The sequence below is a fragment of the Numida meleagris genome, chromosome Z, assembly GCF_002078875.1.
Source record: "Numida meleagris isolate 19003 breed g44 Domestic line chromosome Z, NumMel1.0, whole genome shotgun sequence".
Classification (NCBI taxonomy): domain Eukaryota; kingdom Metazoa; phylum Chordata; class Aves; order Galliformes; family Numididae; genus Numida; species Numida meleagris.
The window spans coordinates 20,448,536-20,471,380 of NC_034438.1; the positions used below are offsets into that span (position 1 = coordinate 20,448,536).

Here is a 22,845-nt window from a genome sequence, read left to right on the forward strand (position 1 = left end):
CTGTGCTACTTTTTTGTTTGGCTTGCTTTTATAATTCATTACTTTTGATACTGTCTCTTAATATGGTTTCAATATAGTGCTACTGTCTAGGGTTAGGTATCCTGCAAACCAGGCATTTCAACCTCTTTCTGCATGTAATTTGTCTAATTCAGTCCAATCTGTTTTCAAAATCAGATTGTAGTGGAGATATATATAAAACTCATTTCTGTTGGCTTTCTTACTATTTTGTGATGTAACAGCAAATCTGAAGTGGGATGAAATACAGTAAAATTTAATCAGTGTGATTGAAGGCAGCCTAAACATTCAAATCTTTTAAATGAGAAACAGTAGTATTTCTGAATTTCCTAACTACTATATATTGTCATTTTAGGTTATGGTTGCAGCAAAATTTATTTTTAAAGATGTCTGCTTTTATTATTTATTGTAACATAAATATTTCTTTCTTTGGGTAAAGAATTGAGTGTTGCTTTTTAAGATATAAGTCTTAGTAGCTAAATGTCTTATCTACAAATCTAAAAAGAAGCTGCATATTTTTTATCTAATGTACAGCTATGGTTTCCCTCTTCAGACTATCTAAAGAAGACCAAAATTAAAGACTATAGCTGGCAGTTTTTTTCTAGAGGAGGTGGAGACAGGGAATATATATTAAAATGAATAATACAGTTATTGTTTTATTGATTAAATAGAAAGGCTAGTATTATGTGTGCCTTTAAAATAAAATTTCTCCTTATAAAATTCCTGGAGTTAAAGACTCTGTGGCCATAGAGAGCAAACGTACTAACTCGCATTAAAGAAGTAGTATCTACTGAAGAAATTGTTCCATTTCAGGTCGGTATGTTGTGGTAGTCTTAAAATATGCCATAACAGTGACATATTTCACATGTACATATTTTTATGTGATTGTTTTATATTTGATAGCAGTCAAGTTGAATTTAATACTTACGCCCTACTGAGAAATGCCAAGCTTATTTTAACAAACTATGCTTCGGTTAGGTATTAAATTGTTTTTGTTGATTTGCATGTAATAAATAGGTTATATAGGATCAGTGGTTTCTGTATGAATCTTTAATCAGTTCTTTGTACATAAATTATTTTCCCTCCTAATGCTCTGCTACAGTGCTACTCTACACAGGCACTGAGTGACTTCAGGTTCTTTCCTACACACTGTCAGTAGAACCTTTAGAGTAAGTACAGAATCAAAGCAGAACAGTGAATTCAGGATTGAGAGATAGTTACCTGGAGGGTGACTCTCTTAACTAAATTTAAGAATCATCTTGAGAATATGAAGGGACATATCATAAGATTTTTTTGGTCTGTGCATGTATTCTTTTATCTTTGGGATTTTTTTTTGTTTTGTTTAAAGAATGTTTTAAATTCATTCAGCCAAATTTGGAAAAAACATGTTCTGATTTTGTAAAATGCCACACTGATACTGAGAGTGAAGAACCTTTCCAAGATTGTATGTCTTAATACTAAATACTTATTTTCTAATAAGTTTAAGAATTACTACAATGTCAGAAACCCTTAAATGGATTTAAAAGATCAAGGTCTTCTTATTTCTGTTGAATGAAATGACAATGCAAAAGCACGGCACATATGAGCATTTGCACAGTCATGTCATCTGCAGTCTCTGCAGCCACCTTCATCTTTGTTAGATGTTATTTTTAAGAGTAAAGCACTGTACAAATTTTCCTCATTTGTGGTAAATAATTTGTGGATATAAAGATAAACTTTAAATCTTTTCCATGTTAGACTGTGCTCCTTGCTGCTGTTGTTGTTTAGGTATCCTCCCCTCTCTTCCAAGTTAGCCTTCATTTCTCTTTGGCTTTCAGACATTCCTCTTGGTAACTATGTTCATATTATTACACTGCTGCTTAGAATAGGAAGCAGAGCTGTGGGACTCTATAACCATGATTTTCAGCATACTTATCACCTGTGTTTAAGCAATCAGATTGTAAAACCTCACAAAAAAAACATCATAAACCTCTGACTGGATAGAATGAGAGAGTTTTGATAAATGACACTGAGGAGCGTTTTATTTAAGTGCTCTTCTCAGAGACGCTTCAGTGCCACAAAATCCTTATGTGGGGTGACTCTCTTCTAAGCGCTCTTCACTATATGTACTATATGTCTCGTTTTTATCTTTAATTAGCCTTTTTGAAGAGCAGTTTGAGAGAACAGACCTCTTCAGACTTTGAACTTGCTTTGCAAATGCATCATGCAGTTCTCTACTATTATTTCATAGCATGGTAACTTTACGTGACAGGTTGTTTTCCTGTCTTTCAGTAGGCCAGAATATGTCCATAAACGTTGTGTTGTGACAGAATGCGCACTACTATAAAGGTGAAGTATATAAACCTCGAACTGTAAACAGGAACAATTCTGGGAGCATCTGACATTCACTTGTGCTCTGAGGTCTGCAGTGAGAGTACATGCAGGACTGAGCTGCTTTGCTAACAGCAGAGGGACCCAAGCTTCCTTTGACTGTTCTACAGGGGTGAGCTCTTAAAGCCTGCAGGGTGTACAAGCATTTTGTGCACACACATGCAGGCATCTTTGTGTTCAGGAGGGATTTCTAGCTCCGCGATGTATTGTGAAGGTATAAAATATTTAAGTCTAGGAATTGCCAGTGTCAATATTTTTTCTTGGAATTGTTACTATAGCTAAGAAGATTGCTGTTACGAACTCTTCGTTTATGTACACCTTGTTATATTTGCATTTTTTGCTAGGGTCTGAAGCTCATACTAGTATTCTGAAACATCTCAGACAGAGACATCATTTGCTGCTCCTCCAGTTATATTTTATTTCTGTTCACAATAATTTTACATAAGGGAAGACTACTGAGCTAGCTTCAGAACTGCAGTATCCTTTTGGAAATCATCCTTATCCATCTGAAAAAACATGTTACTGAGTATTCTGAGAGCCTTCTCTGTCTCTACTTCTGAAGTTCTCTGTTTCCTTAGTAGATCTGTATTTCTTTACACAGCTACATTATTTTATGTGAATTAACTCCTTGTTACAGCTATTCGTGGTTGTCCCATACAATAATAACAAAAATAAAACATAATAGACAAAGATATCTGATCAGTTAGATAAATTATTCTTAAGGCTAAACCAAGTAAAATAAAGTCACAGGCAGGAAAAGTTCAGGCAGAACAAGCCTGGCATAGCTTCAGTTCAGGACTTGCAGGTTGTGAACAAAGCTGATGCCTGTTGCTAGCAGTGGCAATACTGCATTACAGAGCTATGTGGTTGCAAACATAAGGCAGTATCTTTATTTAGTGACTACATTTTATGAGACTGTTGAGGAGCAGCTGAGCCAAAACTTGTGTATCTTTTCTTTTGATTTTACTGTGACTATTATGTGATACCTTTGTAATTAAGAGATTAATTCTGTCACAGATTATAAACTAGAGCAGTGAAGAGATATTAGCAATGATGGATTTATGCCCAAATGCACGACTTACCTTTCTTAAATTGCAATTGTACTTTCAGAGGAAGTTGCGTCTTAGGGAGACGGTATGCAAAAGCTACAAGTTTTTGAGATGCATAGGGAGGTCCTTTTGCATGTCATTAAATCCCAGCACTTTAGACTTTAATTACTTTTATCTGTAGTCTTCTCTCACCTTTATTTGTGATTGCAGTTTTTTAGGGTCTTTTGTGACCCAACCTCTTCATATAATCACAGAACCATGGGAACATAGAATGGCTGGGGTTGGACGGGGCTTTAACAATCATCTACTTCCAACCCTCAGCAGTTTGCAGGATTGCCACCTGTCAGATCAGGCTGCCCAGGGCCCTATCCAACCTGGCAAATGCCTCCAGGGATGGGACATCCACAGCTTCTCTGGCCAACCTGTTCCAGCGTCAGGGCCTCTGAGTAAAAAAATTCCTCCTAATTTCTAACTTGCATCTCTCCTCTCTTAGTTTAAAGCCATTCCCCCTTGTCCTATCTGACCATATAAAAAGTCAGTTTCTATCTTGTTTATAAGCTCCCTTCAATTACTGGAAGGCTGCAGTGAGATCTCCCTGGAGGCTTCTCCAGGCTGAACAAGTCCAGCTCCCTTAGTCTTTCTTCACAGGAGAGGTGCTCCAGCCCTCTGATCATCTTCATTGTCCTCTTCTGGACCCATTCCAGCAGCTCCACATCTGCCTCAAGCTGGGTGCCCCAAGCCTGGATGCAGTACTTCAGATGGAGTCTCACAAGGGCAAAGCAGAGTGGGACAATCACCTCCCTCTCCCTGCTGGCCACCCCTCTGTTGATGAAGCCCAGGATACAGTTGGTTTTCTGGACTGCAAGCAGACACTGCTGCCTCACATCCAGCTTTTCATCCACTAGGGCCACCATGTCATTCTCCACAGGACTGCTCTCAATGAGTTTTTCTCCCAGTCTGTACACATATTTGGGATTGTCTTGACTGACGTGCAACACCCTCCACTTTACCTTATTGAACCACCTCATTAGGTTCACATGGGCTCACTTTTCAAGCTTGTCCACTTCCCTTTGGATGACATCCCTTCTTCCTGTCCTATCAACTGCAGCACTGCTTGGCAATTTCAGGACTCCGTCTTACACACCACAATCTTCCACTGCTCTGTATTTTATTGTTGACTGTCAAAATCAGTGTCTTTTAGATAGCATACATCACTGCTAATGTTTCACGGTTATTACTACTTCTATAAAATATTGATGAGCAGCTGAGAACTACGGAAATACTGTATACTTTCTTCTTGCATACGCTATTAAGTTTATATTATGTTGGTTTTTTTATAAGCTCACAGCTTAGATAATAACTTAGATATGTTGTCCTGCTGTCCCTTGAATAAGAAGAACAGTGATCCCGTAATAGAAGTAAGTTACAGTGCTGTGCACAGTGTGAAAAGCAGACTAAATTGCACAGTTATGTAAGATGGCTCATGGCACACAAAAATGAAAGTTCAACGATACGAGTAAGAATACAGAAGTACTTTTGTATTTATGGAATTTACTGCAGATTAACAGAAGGACATTGAATACACAGTAAGGGGAGAGTCTAAGATTGGTATTTATCTTAGAAAAGAATGAACTGTTACACAATTTTGTGTCCCAGTCCCGTAATCCTTCACATCTACAAACTGTCTGTTAATGATTCACTGACTCTGTATTCGTGTCACTTTTAAATTTCTATTTGGTTTTCATGTTATCAAACTCTCTGAATGCATATAAATGCAAATTGGAGATCTGGAGGCTTGCTTGTAGATTTAAAAAGAGGGCAGATCTTGGTTCTGTGAATGCAAGTAGAATTTTTTTCCAGGAAAAAAGAAATTCCAAACATCTAGGAGCATTGTTTTGTTCTGTTTGAAGAACTAATCATTCATGCTTTGTAGTGTTCAAGATATCTGGTTTTTTCTCATTCACAACCGCCCTTCAATTTTATGATATCAAGCATGCTGGTTTTTATTTTTGTTGTTGTTTTCTTCCTCTGCACTCACCATGTCTCAATATAGCAGAAAATTTTGCTATGTGAAAAGAATCGGTTTCTTTACAATTCAACTAATACTAATAAAAAGCTAATACTTATTCTGAAGCAAATGCCAAATAATTAGCTAGCAGTTTTTGAACTAAAATCTGATCTTAGTTAAGAGAGAGTGCAAAGAAGCAGCTGGTGAGGAAAGATGATTCTCTAATTTTGCCTTTCCTGTAAATGTAAAATTTCTGTTTCTTTGTTTGGCTGTATAGAAAATGAAAAAAAAAAAATTAGAAAAAAAAATTCCATTGACTTTTTAAAAAAATAAGATTAGAAGTAGATCCAAGTAGATCTAATTTAGAATCTGCCACCTTCCAAAGTGCAGATTAAAATTAGTATGTCTAAAGAAAAGGAATGCCAGAATCACAGTACAACTCTGAAATGCATTTTATGTCAGAAACAAAATCCGAACTGCATATTTACTCCACCATTATTCTTGTTGTGTTATTTTTCATACAAATCAATTTATTGGTAAAGAAAATAAATCACAGAGGAGTATTTAATTCATAAGGAACAGAACAAAAAGCACTCATTAAGAAGAGCATGACTGGCATCACTGTGAGGGAAGAAAAATTTAAATACTGAAAGCAAATGCGCAGTGTGAGTGGTACATTCAGTGGGCTCCCAGAATTGGCCAAACCAGATGACTTTGAGGCATTCTGAATGTTTCCCTTTTGGAAATATCAGAAAGGTTGTTTTAAAAAAAAAGTTTGGAAAGAAACATTAGACCTGAGCATCTAGAAAACTATAAAAAATGGGTGTCCGTTTTTGTGGTTTTCCTCTATTTTTTTACCCTTTGTTTCAGCTGCAGTTTACAATCTGGTTTTATCTCATTCATTTTTAGGAAAAGTTTAGGAAGGTATGTAAACATAAGAAAATAAGTATTCTAATGTGGAGAATGCTGTGTATTAACGTAGGAAAAAAGATCATCTTTCTGTTCTTAAGTCAGATTAATTTGCTTATGTTCCTAAGTCTGAAGCATAACAAGTGTGTTTAACTTCTTAGACCCATTAAGATCACTGAGACCTAATCCTGCAACATATTGAAGCAAATGCTGTTAACTGTGTTCATTCCCATTAGCAGTAGAGTTGGCAGATTGTCTTTGGTTCATATACCTGTTTCTGGAGCATTGATAACACTGGAAAAGTAGGATTCTAGAATAGACAGTAGGAAAATGTGGCATTACATATGGGCATTTGTAGATCATTTTTAGTATTCACATTTTTTTCCCACTGTTAAATGGGTTCAGTGTTCTATCTCACTTACTATGGAAGAGGCAACCTTATATGAAAAGTTGCAGAGAAGATTAAATACAGATGGACCTGGTAGCTGCTCTTGGTTGCATAATGTCATAGCTTGTACTGCATATAGTTGTCCCCTTGAAGTGGGTCTATAATCCAGACTAAAATGAGAATGCTAATTATGTTACAGTAAAAATTAAGATACTTTGGTGAACTAGCAAACTGAATGCTGATTTTATGGATTGGAAGAAACGTGGAACAGAAACAGATTTCTCTTAGATGATCAGACCTCTGGTACAGGGAACTACTAAAATGAAAAGCAGAACACGATTTTTGTAGTTGCTGTCACGGAATGTTGTTGTTTCTTGCTGCTGCACAGCAAAGCAGACCAATCTGGTTTCTAACAGTAGGCTGTTTTATGAGAATATAAATAATACATTAGAATGACTGCTAGATGGATCTTTCTGGGCTGAAATCTGTTAATCCAGGGAATATATATATCTGTATTTAGGATGGTATTAACTGCTGTGTTGATAACTATCTTTCAGATTTCTTTTGTTCTAAAGATATCCCATTTCCCTTTAGTTTCATATTGAATGAAACTATTTTTATACAAATACATGAGCAGCAGCAAATTTTAGAGATAGATACTGGAAAGTGCAATATGAGACCCACCACAGTGCAGGACAGAATATGACAGGGAGTAATGGTACTATCACACTTGATCCACTATGCATTACATGTAGTTGCACTTTTTAATGGAGAACTAATGTAGCAGGTGGTTGCTCAGCCAGGCTCCTGAGATAGTTTCCCAGTTGTTCTCCACTTCTTGTCTCAGTCCCTGGGTGTGCTCAGCCCAGAGCAGAGAAGTTGAGGGGAGGCCTCATGGTGGCTGCAGCTCCTCACAGGGAGTAGAGGGGAAGCACTGAGCTCTGCTCTCTGGTAACAGCAACAGGGCCTGAGGGAATGGCATGGAGCTTCATCCTGGAAGGGTCAGGCTGGGTATCAGGAAAAGGTTCTGCACCACAGTGTGGTCAGGCACAGGTCCCCCCAAGACAGTTGGCACAGCACCAAGAAGAGAAGGCTGAGAGGGAACCACATCATCTAAAGTGTGGGAGTCAAGTTATTGGGGTGGACTCTTTATGGTGGTGAGCAACAGTAGAACAAGGGACAACAGGCAGAAACTGGAATGCAGGAAGTTCTATTCTAACACAAGGAAGAACTTCTTTACTGCCAGAGTGACAGAGCACTGGAACAGGCTGCCCAGAGAGGATGTGGACTCTCCTTCTCTGGAGATATTCAAGATCCATCGGGATACTTTCCTGTGCAGCCTACTGTAGGGAACTCCATTAGCAGGGGGTTGGACTTGATGATCTCCAGAGGTCTCTTCCAACCCCTGTGATTCTGTGATTCTGTTATACTTGAGAATGGATACTGTATGAAATTTTTGTTAGTATTTTCCTAGACATATGAAAGGTGTACAGAATGTGCGCTAAATAATCGTAATGACTAACAGAGATCTCTACAGCATTACCCTACAGCCAGTAAGCTGTGGCTAATACATAGATTGCATGTGACATTCTGCAGTTTTGACATTGTGTGCCCCAGGTGCTAATTTGTAAGGGACCATGGAAGGAGACCTGGAGCAAACTGAGCTAGTTAAAAGTTCACTGACGAACTGTGAATCTTGAATGCATGACTGAGACTGTTTAGACTAAGACAGCAGAGGAAATACAGTTCATTTTGTGTTCAGCAGTCTTGTCATGGTCATGCTTTGTTAGACAGAACCATAACTGGAGGTTAAAAAAGCAGAACAAAAGATGGTGGAGCTGAAATCCAAATACACATCTTCTCTACTTCTGTTGTGCTTTATTTTGAAACTGGCCTGTGGAGCAGAAAGAGGAGAAGGGTTAGGCTGAGCGCACTCACTGCAGGCTATGATTTCTTACACATAGATGTGGAGGTAGAACAAGAAAATGAATGAAGCAGAATTACTAGAAGGTACTTCAATAGACACACACAAGCAAAATCTAAGTAGAAAATAGAAAAAAATGGTGGCTGTCAACTCCCGCTGTTGAAAGAAAGAGGCAAAGAATTTGAAGAGAGGGAGAGAAGGGAATGGAACACCTAAAACACAGAATATCTTTTATTCACTTGGCTCTGTATTTCTCCTTTTTAGAAAGAGGTGAGTCAGTACATAATAGTTAAAAAGAAAGTTGCAGCTATTTTAATGGCATATCCAGAAACATTGGTAGTTTCTATAAATCTTACCAGATTCTTTAAGGGAATACCTCTACTTTGGTATTACGCAATACTCCTTAATTTTTTAAAACAATTGTGAAGTGCCTGACTTATTCAGAGAAACATGATGATTTGGTGAAATATTGTTTCAACAAAAATTTGTGCTGATGATCAAACTTCTTATCAGTGCCAGTAGTTCACCTTTCCTGATATAGAGCCTGATGCAAGATGCAGCTAATACAGGACATTCTGGAAACTCCCTAGTTCAGGATACCCGGTCCTTTACAGATTGCCTCTTTGACAAGTCTATAAACTGAGCAGATTTTTTTTGTACAATAGCTATAACACTTTTACAGTCCTGAGTCTTGTGACTTTTTGCAGGGTTCCTATTAGTGACTTTATTAAGTCTATTTAAAAACACTGTCCGGTCAGAACTGCTGGACTGGCATCGTGCATTGATGTCTGAACCCAAATTTTTCAGGAATTCTGTTTTGCTTTTCCCAAGCATGAGCAGCAAGGAAAGTATAAGAATCACCAGGTCAGTGATATACTATTGCAGTATAGTTTCATGAATGTCAGTTCTGTGTTCAAAACGTAAAAATAAAACCACATTCCAGTGCCAAAATACTCCGGTATCTGATTATCTTTTTAGTTTAAATGCTAGTGTGATTATCCAACTTAGCGGTTGTATGTTATAGTGAGTGAGAAGGAACGCACGTATGATTCTGGACACAACTGTCTACTTCTGTGGTCTCATCTGATTCCACGGTGTCCTGATTCAGAGAGGAAAACCGAGCAAAAGTTGAATGGTTCTGTATTAATCTTTCTGCAGTATCTTGCTGCATTCAGTGGATTGCTTTGGCCAGCGGCCAGGTGGAACTGTGTGGCTGGATGTAAAGAAATGGTTACCATTAGGTCAGCTGAGCTATAACATGGAAATATGGCCTTAGTGTTTTTGATAGCTATTCATTACAATCCTCCTAGAAAACATGTCACTAATAATTCTGGTGGTTGCAGTCATACTGTTTCCTGTCAGCAAATCATCTTCAGTTGATAGGTGTTCCTTCTGATGACTATAGCAACGTAATTATTTAATTATTCTTAGTAGGAAATATATGAGACATTATCCAGAACTGATGCTCTGTGAATGAAATTAAGTTGGGAGGTATTACATACTTCGAATATATTTGTGCTCTGACTCTGTAATATGAAGAACTGAACCATCTTTATTTTCATAAATTTTTAAGATAGATTTTGCAATCTGCCTTGGAGCTTTAGTAGCCTTACATGCTTAATGTGTTTAATAATATATGCTTAAATCATGAATTAGTCTAACCTAGCGTGTCTGGGGATAGATTGCTGTGCAGCGTGGTCAGTGGGAATTTGAATACAGTCAGAGAATTCACGTTTTGATTCTATACAGTATTTTTATACTGTTGTAAAAATTAGTGAGATTTTTAGAGAGAGAGAGATTACTTTTTAAATAGCAGAAACTGAAATATTGTTCAAAAACTAAGAATGCTGGAAGTAAACATTATCCTATGTGACAAGAGAATCTTGAAGTATTCTGGGAATGGGAGGGTGAGTGCCTTGGAAGGTATACAGTGAATTCTTATTTAAGGTCAGTTTCAGTGACTACACAGTACCAAACATGTGGGGGAGTTTGTGAGAGATATTAATACAAATATGTACTCCATTAATTGTGAATAAGCAAATCTGAGAACCCAGTCCAGCTGTGTGCTGTGCTTCTGGAATCAAAAGTAACGACAGCAATCATTTTACAGACCACTTCTTAAGCTTTAAGTTGCCTGGCCCCCTAACTGTCTTTTCACAAGGAAAGCATGTTCCTGTGTGAAAAAATAGGCACAGAAACAAATAGCTGGAATCTAGCTCAAACTATGTGCCTAATGATTTCAGTATTTCCTAAGAAACTAACATACATAATTCTTTGGGGTACATTTAATTTCCACTGAGCAATGGGTAGGACCATTCTAGGAGGAGTATTTGTGCCTGAGTCACCTGAGTGGTGTTAACACTGGATAATCATAATCTGAAGATGCACCCTGAGATTTAATTCAGTCCTCAGTTGCTTCTAGGTAAAACAGGTATTCACTCCTGTGCTTATCTCCTTCCTTTTGTGCTAAATGAAGTTTGAGTGGATAAGACTGTCTATCTTAAACATAGTTAGAATTATCTACTTGCTACATGTATTTATAAAACAGTCTGAAATTACAACAGTTTTTTTTTTATCATTTGATAACAGAACCATTGTTCTCCCATATTTTAGAGGAATTAATTCAGGAGCATGTTAATGTTTTTTCTAGGAAGTCTCTAATGCTGTACAGGAATTTCAAAAAAAAAAAAAAAAAAAAGAAAAGAAAAGAAATTAAGAAAAATGTGCCTAGAAAGTGATAACGCATCCTGGGAGTATAGCATAGTTTTAGCTATGGCATTGTCTCATTAATAGCAATTATATTGCACAGTAGCATGCTGTGTCTTATGTCAAGCAGTAAGAGTTTTTTCTGCTGTTTTTTCTTAGAAATTACAAATTTGAGGAAAAAAATGGTCCACAGAAGTACATGCACTGATAGATTAGCAAAAAGTATACAGCAGCCTTATTTCAAAGCTGCATAGTTGTCATGAAATATTACTCGACCAATAATGCTGAATTATAATGATGCCAAACATGTGGATATCGATGATTACACAATTGAAAGTAAAATGTTTGCCAGCGCATTATGGCTAATTCTTACGCTTGTTTCATTCTTTCCATAAGGAGAACTTGGCATAGCTTAGCTTCTTCATATTGCATTAGACATTCCTTCCAAAGCTTATAAAAATTGTTTCACATACTTTTTTTCAGTAGGAATGTTTTGGAAATGGCTGCCCTATTTCTAAACAATAGCTGTCATTACAGATGATTTGTAGCCCAAAAAATACATTACTTTTTGAAGTACGTAAGCATACATTTGCTAGTAACTAATCAGAAGAGAGGACAGAGTATTCTGGAAGGACAGAAATGAAGTTAAATGTAGAAATTTACCAACGTAAAGTATCTAGTCATATTAAATGTACAGTTATGGAGGCTAAGAGCCTAAGAACCACAAAGAACTCTCAAGAAAACCTGCTATACCACTTCCTTAAAATATTTGGAAGTTCATACTATATGAATCATTGGATTTGTAAACAATATTTGTTAGTTGTGTAGCTTTTCTGTAGAAGAGTTTTGCTGCATTTTTAATTAAGACATCAGCAGGTAGAGTATCCTAACATATTTATTTGTTTTGGAGAACTTCAGAATTGCTAGATACTTTTCATTGTGGATTAAATCAATAACCCTTCCATCATTGACATGCAGTATATTTTCAGAAATGAGTCAGTGGAAGAGAACAGCCAACTAGGAGGGTTTATAGACCCTATAAGACATTCCATGTTTAGGCTAAAAACACTGTCAGACCGAGGATTTGGAATTAGGTACGCTGAGGGCAGCCACAGTTGCTCCATGCTTTCAGATTTAAATTTAATTTGATGCAAAAATAAGCATATCAGGTTTTTTTCAGGTATAAGTTTTTCTTTGAGAACACAGAGCACAGCAGTGGCTGTGGGAGGTGATCGTGCCCCTCTGTGCTGGTGAAACCTCACCTGGACTACTGTGTCCAGATGTGGAGTCCTGAGTACAGGAGAGACATGGACCTGTTGGAGCGCGTCCAGAGGAGGGCCACAAAATAATCCAAGAGATGAAACGCCTCCCCTACAATGGTGAGGGAGCTGGGGCTGTTCAGCCTGGAGAAGGATCCAGGGAAACCTTATAGCAGCCTTTTATTATCTAAAGAGGGGCTATAAGAAAGAAGACAGACCTTTTGCAGAGTCTGTTGGTATAGGACAAGAGAAAGCTTCTATCTAAAAAAGGGGAGATTTAGATTGGATATAAGGAAAATGTTTTTTACAATAAGGGAAGTGAGGCACTGGAGCAGGTTGCCCAGATATGTGCTGGAATGCCCGTCCCTGGATGGACCAGGCTTTGAGCAACCTGATCTAGGTGTGGGTGTTTGTATTCATTGAGGGGAGTTGGACTCAGTGGCCTTTAAAGGTCCCTTCCAACTCATAAAATTCAATGGTTCTGTAATCATTCTGGATCATGCCCCTCCAGTCTGCACCCCATAAGCCTGTCCAGGAGCAAGCTGAATTCTGCAAATATTCCTCAGTTCCTTTGCTGTCCTTTCCTGTATCATAGGATGTTTAATGTGAATGCAATTAGGGTTACATGCAAGTTGAATCCATGGTTTTGCACTGTCAGGAAAGAGCATGATGATGAAAATATCTAAGTCCTTCTCTATGAATCAGTCTGAATACAGGCAGTCAATCAGATGTCCTCACTATATACTTCTGTTTCTGGGATCATCATGCAGAAGTATTTGAGCTAACATTGCACAGAAGTGTTTCTGATGTGCTAAATTTATTTCTTGACACCATGTTATAGTAGTTAGACTGCTCATATATCTGACCAGCCCTGAAAGCTTAAGATTAGCTTTGATGTGATTCTGGTTATGTCCTATGAGACCTGCTAAATAAAAGTGACTGTGTAAAGAACCTGATGTCTTTGCAATGATGACAGTTAATCATAGAATCATAGAGTCACAGAATGGTTTGGGTTGGAAAGGACCTTTAAGATCATCTGATTCCAGCTCCCCCACTATAGGCAGGGTCACCTCCCTCTAGACCAGGTTGCTCAAAGCCTCATCCAGCCTGGCCCTGAACAGCTCCAGGGAGGGGCATCCACAACCTCATTGGGCAACTTGTTCCAGTGTCTCACCACCCTCACAGTAAAGAATTCCTACCTAACATACAGTCTAAATCTACCTTCTTCCAGTTTAAAACAATTTCCCCTTGTCCTGTTGCTGCATGCCTTCATAAAAAGTCCCTCCTGAGCTTTTCCTGTAGGCCCCCTTCAGGTACTGGAAGGTCGCTATAAGGTCTCCTCAGAGCCTTCTCTTCTCCAGGCTGAAGAGCCCCAGCATTCCCAGCCTGTCCTCATAGGGGAGGTGCTCCAGCCCTCTGATCATCTTTGTGGCCCTCCTCTGGACCCACTCCAACAGCTCCATATCATTCTTGTGTTGGGGGCCCCAGAACTGGACACAGTGTTCCAGGTGGGGTCTCACGAGAGCAGAGTAGAGGAGCAGAATCACTTCCTTTGACCTGCTGGCCACTTTTCTCTTGATGCAACCCAGGATACGCTTGGCCTTCTGGGCGCACATTGCTGGCTCATGTTGATTCTTTCATCAACCAGCACACCCAAGTCCTTCTCCTCAGGGCTGCTCTCAAGCCATTCTCCACCGAGCCTATATCTGCGCTTGGGATTGCCCCAACCCAGATGCAGAACCTTACATTTGGTCTTGTTGAACTTCATGAAGTTGGCATGGGCCACCTCTCAAGCCTGTCCAGGTCCCTCTGGATGACCCAAATAGACATTCCAGAAGCAGATAGCTGCCAGTGCATAATGCAAGATTAGTCACATGAGAATGGCAGCAAATAGTGGCAAATGACTTTTCACTAGGTATTTCCAATATTACAGAAAGTTAAGTTTAATAGAGGAATTGTGTATTTCCTTTATATGGCATTTGGGGAATTCTTGTTTTCTTACATGATCATCTTTCCTAATATCAATAATTTACTTCTCATGTAAATATATGTGTATGTGTGTATATGCCTGCTACAAACCACAGATCATCTCCAATGTCAGAGATCATAGTCTTATGAAGTATTTTTCTAAGCTGAGTTAAAAGCTAATGTATTGACTGTGGTATTATGGAGCAGTCTAAATTGTTAATTGAGTTTCATTTGGCAGATAAAATAGTTCTTAATTGATTTTTTTTATAAAAAATGATGTAGGCTTCAATCCTCTTTTTAAATATAATAATGAATATTTGAGTCTGCAAAAATTAGTATGCTCAAAGATGGAGTGCAGTCTGAAACTAAAAATTGGAAGTAGTTAAGAAGCTAAATGAGGAAGTTAAGTTTAGGTGATAGAGTTCTGATTGTACGAGATCAATTATGTCCTGGCTAACTGTAGATTGATTTGGGATTAGTAGATTAATTTGAAGCGTTAACTGATTGAAAAATAATGAACCTCTTTTCAAGGTGTGTAAAACAGATTCATATTTTACAGCAGCTTTCTAGAAAAGCAGTTTCTATTGGTAAAGTGCATTTCTCTTGCTGTACTGAAAACTGAGGTCAAAACAGGTCATGCTCGAACTTGGTACAGTAGAAGAAACTGTTGTGTTCTCTGAAGACTTCTCCTGGATTTTTGAACAAAATATCTTAATGCCTTAAAAAAATTATTGAAATTTCAACTGAAATGTTAGGTTATAATTAATTCAAGAATCTTGTTAGCCTTTGGATTCTCAAGAGAATTGCAGCTCTTTTACAGGCAATTATATTAGATTGTCCTTCTGACAATTACAGTCTGTTCAGCTACACATTTTGTGAAATCAATGGTTGAGGGTTTTTTCCATTAAAACGTTCAGGATCTCAGTGTCAAATCTGATTCGATACAAGTAACATCCAAAATTATGGCATTTTATAGAATCATAGAATGGTTTGGGTTGGAAAGGATCTTTAAGATCATACGGTTCCAACCCCCCTGCTATAGGCAGGGGCACCTCCCTCTGGACCAGGTTGCTCAAAGACCCATCGAGCCTGGCCTTGAACAACTCCAGGGAGGGGGCATCCACAACCTCACTGGGCAACTTGTTCCAGTGTCTCACCACCCTCACAGTGAAGAATTTCTTCCTAATATCCAGTCTAAATCTACCTTCTTCCAGTTTAAAACCATTTCCCCTCATCCTGTCACTACCTGCCCTTCACAAAACGTCCCTCCTGAGCTTTTCTATAGGCCTCCTTCAGGTACTGAAAGGCCACTATAAATTCCCCTCAGAGCCTTCTCTTCTCCAGGCTGAAGAGCCCCACTCTAAAAGTGTGCAAGTAATCTTTTGTAAGGAGAAAAATAAATAATTTGTTTCTGTGTCAAGTTAGTGTATGTGCTTTTTAGTCTTCTACAAGATTGTCCTTCTGAAATGCAAAGCAAGAAAAACGTGTCGTTCAGACTGCCAGGTTATGTGTTAGATGCTTTTCTTGTTATCACAGGGAATTAAGTATTCGTTTACTGAAAAATAAGAACATTGTCATCTTACATTCTGAATCAGCCTTCTATCAAAGCCAATGTCTGAGGTCCTTCTAACCTAACTTTTCAAATTACCATTCTTGACAAAGGTAGGAAAACAAACAGTCTAAACAATTTATCTTTTATACCACTTTTTCTTTGTGTAATTCTCAGGCATTTAGGAGGCCGCCAAGTATTGGAAATTTGCCACTGCTAGAAATGAGGTAGGCAGAATTATTTGGCATTGATTTCTCAGATGTTTCGTTGACATATTGTGTGTGTACTCTGAGGAGTGAACTTAATCTCTAGATTTGGTGCCAGGAAAGTTTTTTTCACATAGGTTGAATGCATGAATGCTATTCATAGTTTCCTTCTCAGTCTTATCTGTTAGTGATTTCCTTCCTCTTAGTTTGCCAGGTTGTTGATTTTGCTTTTGCCTTCCAATATACTTTAAAACTTATTTTAGAATGTTGGAACGTAGTTTTGGATCAAAGGCTATGAAATAGGAGCTTCCATCTTATTACTCATTATTTTAGAATAATAGGCTTGGCAATTCAGAGAGTGTTCTGGTCCTATTTTGTATAATTCTATGACCTTTTAGCCACCTTGTGCTACTTTGAGTAGATCTAGGTCAGGGACTAAAACGTAGTGGGTACATTTGTAATTGCTGAAAAAGAGCCAAGGAGTCATCCTTCAATCTGAAGCCTGGTGGCCCTGGTCCTGTGCAGTCTGCTGAGAGCTCCTTTCCCTCAGAGCAGTACGGCTCTTTGTCTGAGGCCCAGGTGGTGCACCGCAGTCTGAGGATGCAGTCAGGTATTGGATGTTTCCTCTGTCAGCTCTAAGTGTCTGCACTGATAGAAAAGGGCTATATGCATGCAATCGTGTAAGTGAAGTGATTTTTACAGTATTAAATTGTAAGTAGGTATTGCATAGCTGACAGTCTGAGCTGAGCATGTGGGATAACATTTCAGATGCAAAACCTTAAACAGTGTAGAAGAAGCTGTATCATCATTCTCACCTTTCCCGCATACCAAAATTCCTCCTGCAAAAAATTAGGTTTTTCTTACTGTTATTTGTTCACCTGCACGTAAGCTGTCTTGGTAGATATGTGCATCCAGAATGCAGTGCTTCTAAGCACTTATTACATGTATAAACTACAATAACATTTGAGCTTTTTAGAACTGGTCATATATCAGAAGTAATATTTTGATTTTGCGATTTGAACTAGTTTTATGTTTTTGCAATTAAATTTCTTCATGTGTATTTTTTTCTATACTTTTATTTGCTTGGCATCTTTATGCAGGCATTTTATATTGATGATTTCTGTATAAAGTCTTATCTAGCAAGCTTGTTTATTTTGCAGTGGATGCATGGATTGTAGAAAGTGAGCTGCTATATAGACTTCATTTTTGTGTTATTGCCTAACAAACTAATGTTCAGTTGCTGTATAGTTTTAACTACTGTGATTTTTTTTTTTTACAAGTACTCAGAATTAAATAAAGCCTTCATTATTCTTAGGAGTTCACAATGCTTCTTTCTACCACTTAGGAAAACTACATTAGTAGTGCATATTATGTCCACTTGAATGTAGAGGTACAGTTGAACTGTGTAGTTTTCTGCTGCAGCTGTGCAAAGCGAGTACAAAATAATTTGTTTTCACAGTTTCTTGTAGTTTTTAAAGATGGATGTTTACGCTTATGAGATACTAAATTAGGAACAGCATTTGGGAGTGCTTATGGTAACATTTTGCATTCAAAACTACATTTATTACATTTTAGTATTTGTTTTTTAAATAATATTTTAAGTCATTTGTTCTTGATGTCAAGTGGTCTCTTCTGATATTTAAAAAACAGCTGATGAAACACTTAGGTGTACCTACTGTAATGTAAGGTACAGTGAGTGTAAGCATTTATAATGTTCTCTTCTGTAATTACATAATTATCCTCCACAATTATGCAACAGGTGACATGGTTTCGTTTGATTTAATATATGTTTTGATAGTACATTTTAATATATATTTTAATATATATTTTATGACCTGTAGACCTCCCTGTTCCTTACAGGATACAGTCATAGGAAGGGTAGTTAAACAGTACATTCAGGGCTGTGGTAGGGTGATTATGGTCAGCAGCCAAACACCCACTCAGCCTCTTGCTCTCTCCCCTCTTTTCACTCTGGGAAAAAAATAAGAGGAAGGCAAGCAGACTTGTGGGTCGAGATAATAAGAGCTTACCAGAGGAAATAAAAGCTGCACATACAAGCAAAGCAAAAAGAAATTCATTCACTAGTTCTGATCAGCAGGCAGATATCCAGCTGCTTCCTGGAAAGCAGTCTCAGCACACATAGTGGTTGCTTGCAAAAAAAAGACGTCACAAACTTGAATGCCCTCCCTCCTCCTCTCCCTGAGCTTTTATTGCTGAGAGTAATGGCCTGTGACACAGAATATCCCTTTGGTCAGTTCGGATCAGCTGTTTTGGCTATGTCCTCTCCCAGCCTCAAGCTCATACCCAGTGTACTCTGAGTGGAGTGGGCAGAGAAAGTTTCTTGTTTCTCTTATTGGTAGTTGTCTTTTGACACACTTTCGTGCTTTTCTTTGCATTTTCTTCCCAGTGGCGTCTCTAGTTGAGATCTGAGTCTGTTTCATTACCATTTCATACCCCCCCATATCTATTAAATGATCCGTGGTTGAGTGACTGGTATTGACATTGATGGACTTCAGAGCTAATATTGCAGTCAGGCTTAAGAGCGGCGGAATTCACATCACTGAGTTTTTCTTTCAAGTTGTCTCTACTAGTTAGATTTTATTACTTTTGAAGGTTTATCTGCAGGATAAGCACTAAGAACTACTTTTTAGTAACAAAATATTGGGTATTAGAGGATTTGAGTTTTTCATGTGTGGTCTAAGTATTCCCTTCACAAAGGCTTTGTGCTGGATCTTTTTCTTGAGGGCTTTAGCTTGTTTTTATTAGGAGCCCAAAACAAAGTAGTAGCATCTCATTGAATCCACTCTGAAAGCCATAAAATAAAATGTAGCTTACCGTATTTTATTCTTTTAAAATAACCAGGTCTTTAAACAAGATAGAAGTGAGCTTTATTGCTCCAAATATACCTTGTTTTTACCTGAGGAACTGACGTAAATAATCCATTTAAAAATGATCACAGTTTATCAGCTATGAATTTACATTTAGGAGGCAACCAATCCATCAGAGTCAAAGTGAACAGCATTGCTTTACTTAGTGTACTTTACCATACTGGGTCTTTTGTCTTTAACTGTTTCATTTCCTCATCAGAAAAGACTTCTTCTGGTCTGCAGAAGGTCACAGGATGCTGCCTACATTAAGGAAATAGAAGTAAAATTATTCTGTAAAAAGTTTTAGAACATTTATATATCAAATCTAGGAGGGCTTAAAATATTTAAAATATGCTAAACTAAAGAAGGATTCACTTTATCCATTAACCTAAGCATCAGAGTGATTTTTCCCAACAGAGGAAGCCCTATCTCATTCAGCTACCTAAGACTCTGAACACATCTTCTCATAATAAAGAAAAAAATGCAAGTATGATGTACCTCAGTTGGGTGAATGCCTCTTCTGGTCAACAAAGAGTTCTCTCTCGTTGCTGCTTTTTGGGATCTTACATGGTAAGGTGAGTAGTACATCCCCATATGCTCTGTCACAGCAGTCATATCCAAGATATCTAGGCAGCTGTGATACATCACAGGACAATGTTAAGAGCTCTTTTTTAGCTAGCATTGGAGAGTTTGCAGGATCTCACTTGAGATTCCTGAATAATTTGGGATGCTGCCCCAAAGAGATCTGCCTGCTGCTGAAGTTTAGTAAGACTATTATAATAGTAAGACTATTCTATTATTTCTCTTTTTTTTTCCACACTGTTGTAAAAGATTAAACATGGGAAGTAGAGTCATTTCTTAATTTCAGCATAGATAATTAAAAATAAAACCATCTTTACCTAATGGTAATAGTCGTGGGCAGTATTAGATTGTCACATTCAAACTGGAAATCTGTTGTATTTTCCAGAAAGGATTATGTATATTCTGATCCCAAATTAGAATACAGTGTTTTGGCTCCTCCCAGAAAAAGAAAACTGCAGTTAATTTTCCATAACATAGGGCAATGATTCATAAATAACCCTTTCTGAGGTTCCTTTTTTTTTTTCTTAAGCATATTTTTAAATGTTTTTCACATGAAAATACTGTAAGCTGTGCATTCTGTTTTGTTGGCTTATATTTCTGCAAATTTCCAAACTCTTTTTTTACCTTCTTTGTGTCAGTCTGGCAAGGATTTTTTGGCTGGCAGCAGTGAATTGTTTGAGATGTCTTGTCTACTGATAATGAATTGTTTTGTATTGTCTATCATAGTCAGATCTGGCTATTTGTTTTATTGTATATTTAAGTTGGGCCAAATATCTGCAGTGTGTAAAACCAACTACAAGACTTTTAATAAATATGTATTTCTTAATATTGTTTAAGGAGGGTGTTACTGCATGAGAAGTTAAGCTTTTTAGGTAAGGTGTACTGGTATTAAGAGAACTTCAAGAGATGGTGATCCATTTTAGATGAAAAAAGATGATGATGTTTTAGGTGTTTTTTTCCTCATCTGCTTTTTGAAAAATTTCAACCTTCAGACAGGAGTCTTGCCTGCATTTAATGATCACAAATGGTTTTTTTATGGTAACATTTTTCTTTTTTTTAAGATAGCTAGTTAATAAGACTGTGAGCCTCTGTTTATATCATAAAATGTGTAGCTGGAATCTGTGCATTTATACACAATTTTTGTAGTAGATCTAAATGCACGCATACTGTGCTGCTGCAATAAACTAGTAATGTGTAGTCCTCTCATCTCATGCAGCAGAGTAAAATCCTAGACTTGTCCTAGTTATTTTAATTACCAAAGTGCCTGAAGAACCATGTCTTTAAAATGCATTGTTACAATTACAGGTCCAATGCATTTTATAAATTCGTACTTCCTGTTTGTTGGAGTTAAATCATTTTGTCTCCCATAGTCTCATCCTAAACTGACTTTCAGTTTTGTAATAAAAGAAATTAATTCTGTTCTAATAACTTACTTCTATATCATTCTTGGAAATTCAAACATAGAGAATTAGTGAAAAATCCCAACAGACATTGTCTCTGGCTCTTAACTATGAAAATATTCTTATGTAATATGGTTCTAAAATGGATTCTTCCTATGAGAGATTGCCTGAGTATAATTTTTTGAATATCCGTAGAAAAGGACTGTTTGCCCAAAGCAATAGATTCCCAGTAAATTCAGTAACAAACCAAAAATGGTGTGAAATGAGAGACAGCTCTAGAATGAATTGTATCCATTTCTTGGGCAACATCTCATCATTGTCTTTTTTCTGCAGTGGTGAAGAATAAATTCCTGTGAAAGAATGGGAGTAGTTTTAAATTACTATTTTAAACACCTTCTAGTATTTTTCTCTATTTCTTTGGTGTACGCACATTTCTGTAATGACATAGGTAACCTTTTCCAGCATTTTCATGTGATCATTTCAGCAGTAGAGGAAGTCTGATCAAATTTTCACTTTCTAGTGTATCCTGCATCTTTGCAGATGCTGACAGCAGAAGAAGGCAAGATATGACTAGGACTGGCAGTAATTATTTTTTTAAGTTAGTGTCAGAGCTTTTTATCAGGGCAACTACAATCAGCATTGTGCTTAACTTTAGTTTTCCAGTTATACTGAATTTCATGAAATTTTTACATCTGCTGAAGCTGTATTGATAATACCAATAAGAGGAAGATTATACTCAACATTTCTACTGCTGAGAAAAATTAAAAAATATGAAGGAACCTTTCTATATGCAATTTGATTTCTATGTTTATCAAGCCTGAATACACTCTTCTGAGCTGAATTCCTGTTTGCCTATGTGAGATTCTTCTGTGTCATGAATTTCTTAAAGAAAAAGTTCTTAAAAATGTTCTTAAAAAAATTAATTGAGCTACCATCAGCAAATGGTATTAACTATGTCTGCAGTTCACAGTGTAGATGTGTGTGTATATAAATATATATATGTATTTCTAGATATACCCAAGTTATCTATGGAACAGCAGTTACTCTAGACATACTAATACTGCCTTATTCCCTGACTAATTATCTCAATTGAGAGGAAAAGTTCATTATCTTGCACACAGACATTACTGCTTTTGGGTCTTTAATTCTTGTTTCTGTATGGAAGACCAAGTTAGGGTACTCTGTAATGAAAAGAAACTTGGTTTTCTTATCTTTTTTAATGGGCTTTAGAGGGGGAGGGAAGGAAGAGGAGCTGTTAAATTTAACAATAGCTACTGTATATGTTGTTGTGTGTTCTACCCAAAGCTTATTCCATTAACCTCTTTTTTAACTTAGTCTGCATGTGGCTACTAGTTCTGTTTGACTAAAATATGCTCTAGATAATAGCTAACTGGTTAATTGAATATCAAAATTATTTATTTCACTGTGTCTCTATGTGACAGCCAAAAGTACAAGCACTGTTTTAAAATTCTATTTGTATCAGCTGTATTTTCTTGGAAAACAAAAATTGTATTTAAGCATTTCCTTACATTATTCTGCTAGCCTTTTCACCTTTTCATTGGTGATATTTTATTTCTGTCATTTAGCTATGTATTTTTGTTCTTTCTGCTTTAATTTTGCATGTTTGTTTTAATCTTCCTGCATG

General features: G+C 37.2%; 1 protein-coding gene across 3 annotated transcripts in view; it reads left to right on the forward strand.

Annotated features, from left to right (window-relative positions):
- Positions 1-22,845, forward strand: part of RNF180 (ring finger protein 180) — a 97,564-nt gene that overhangs the window by 18,854 nt on the left and 55,865 nt on the right. The gene's annotated exons all lie outside the window — the stretch shown is intronic.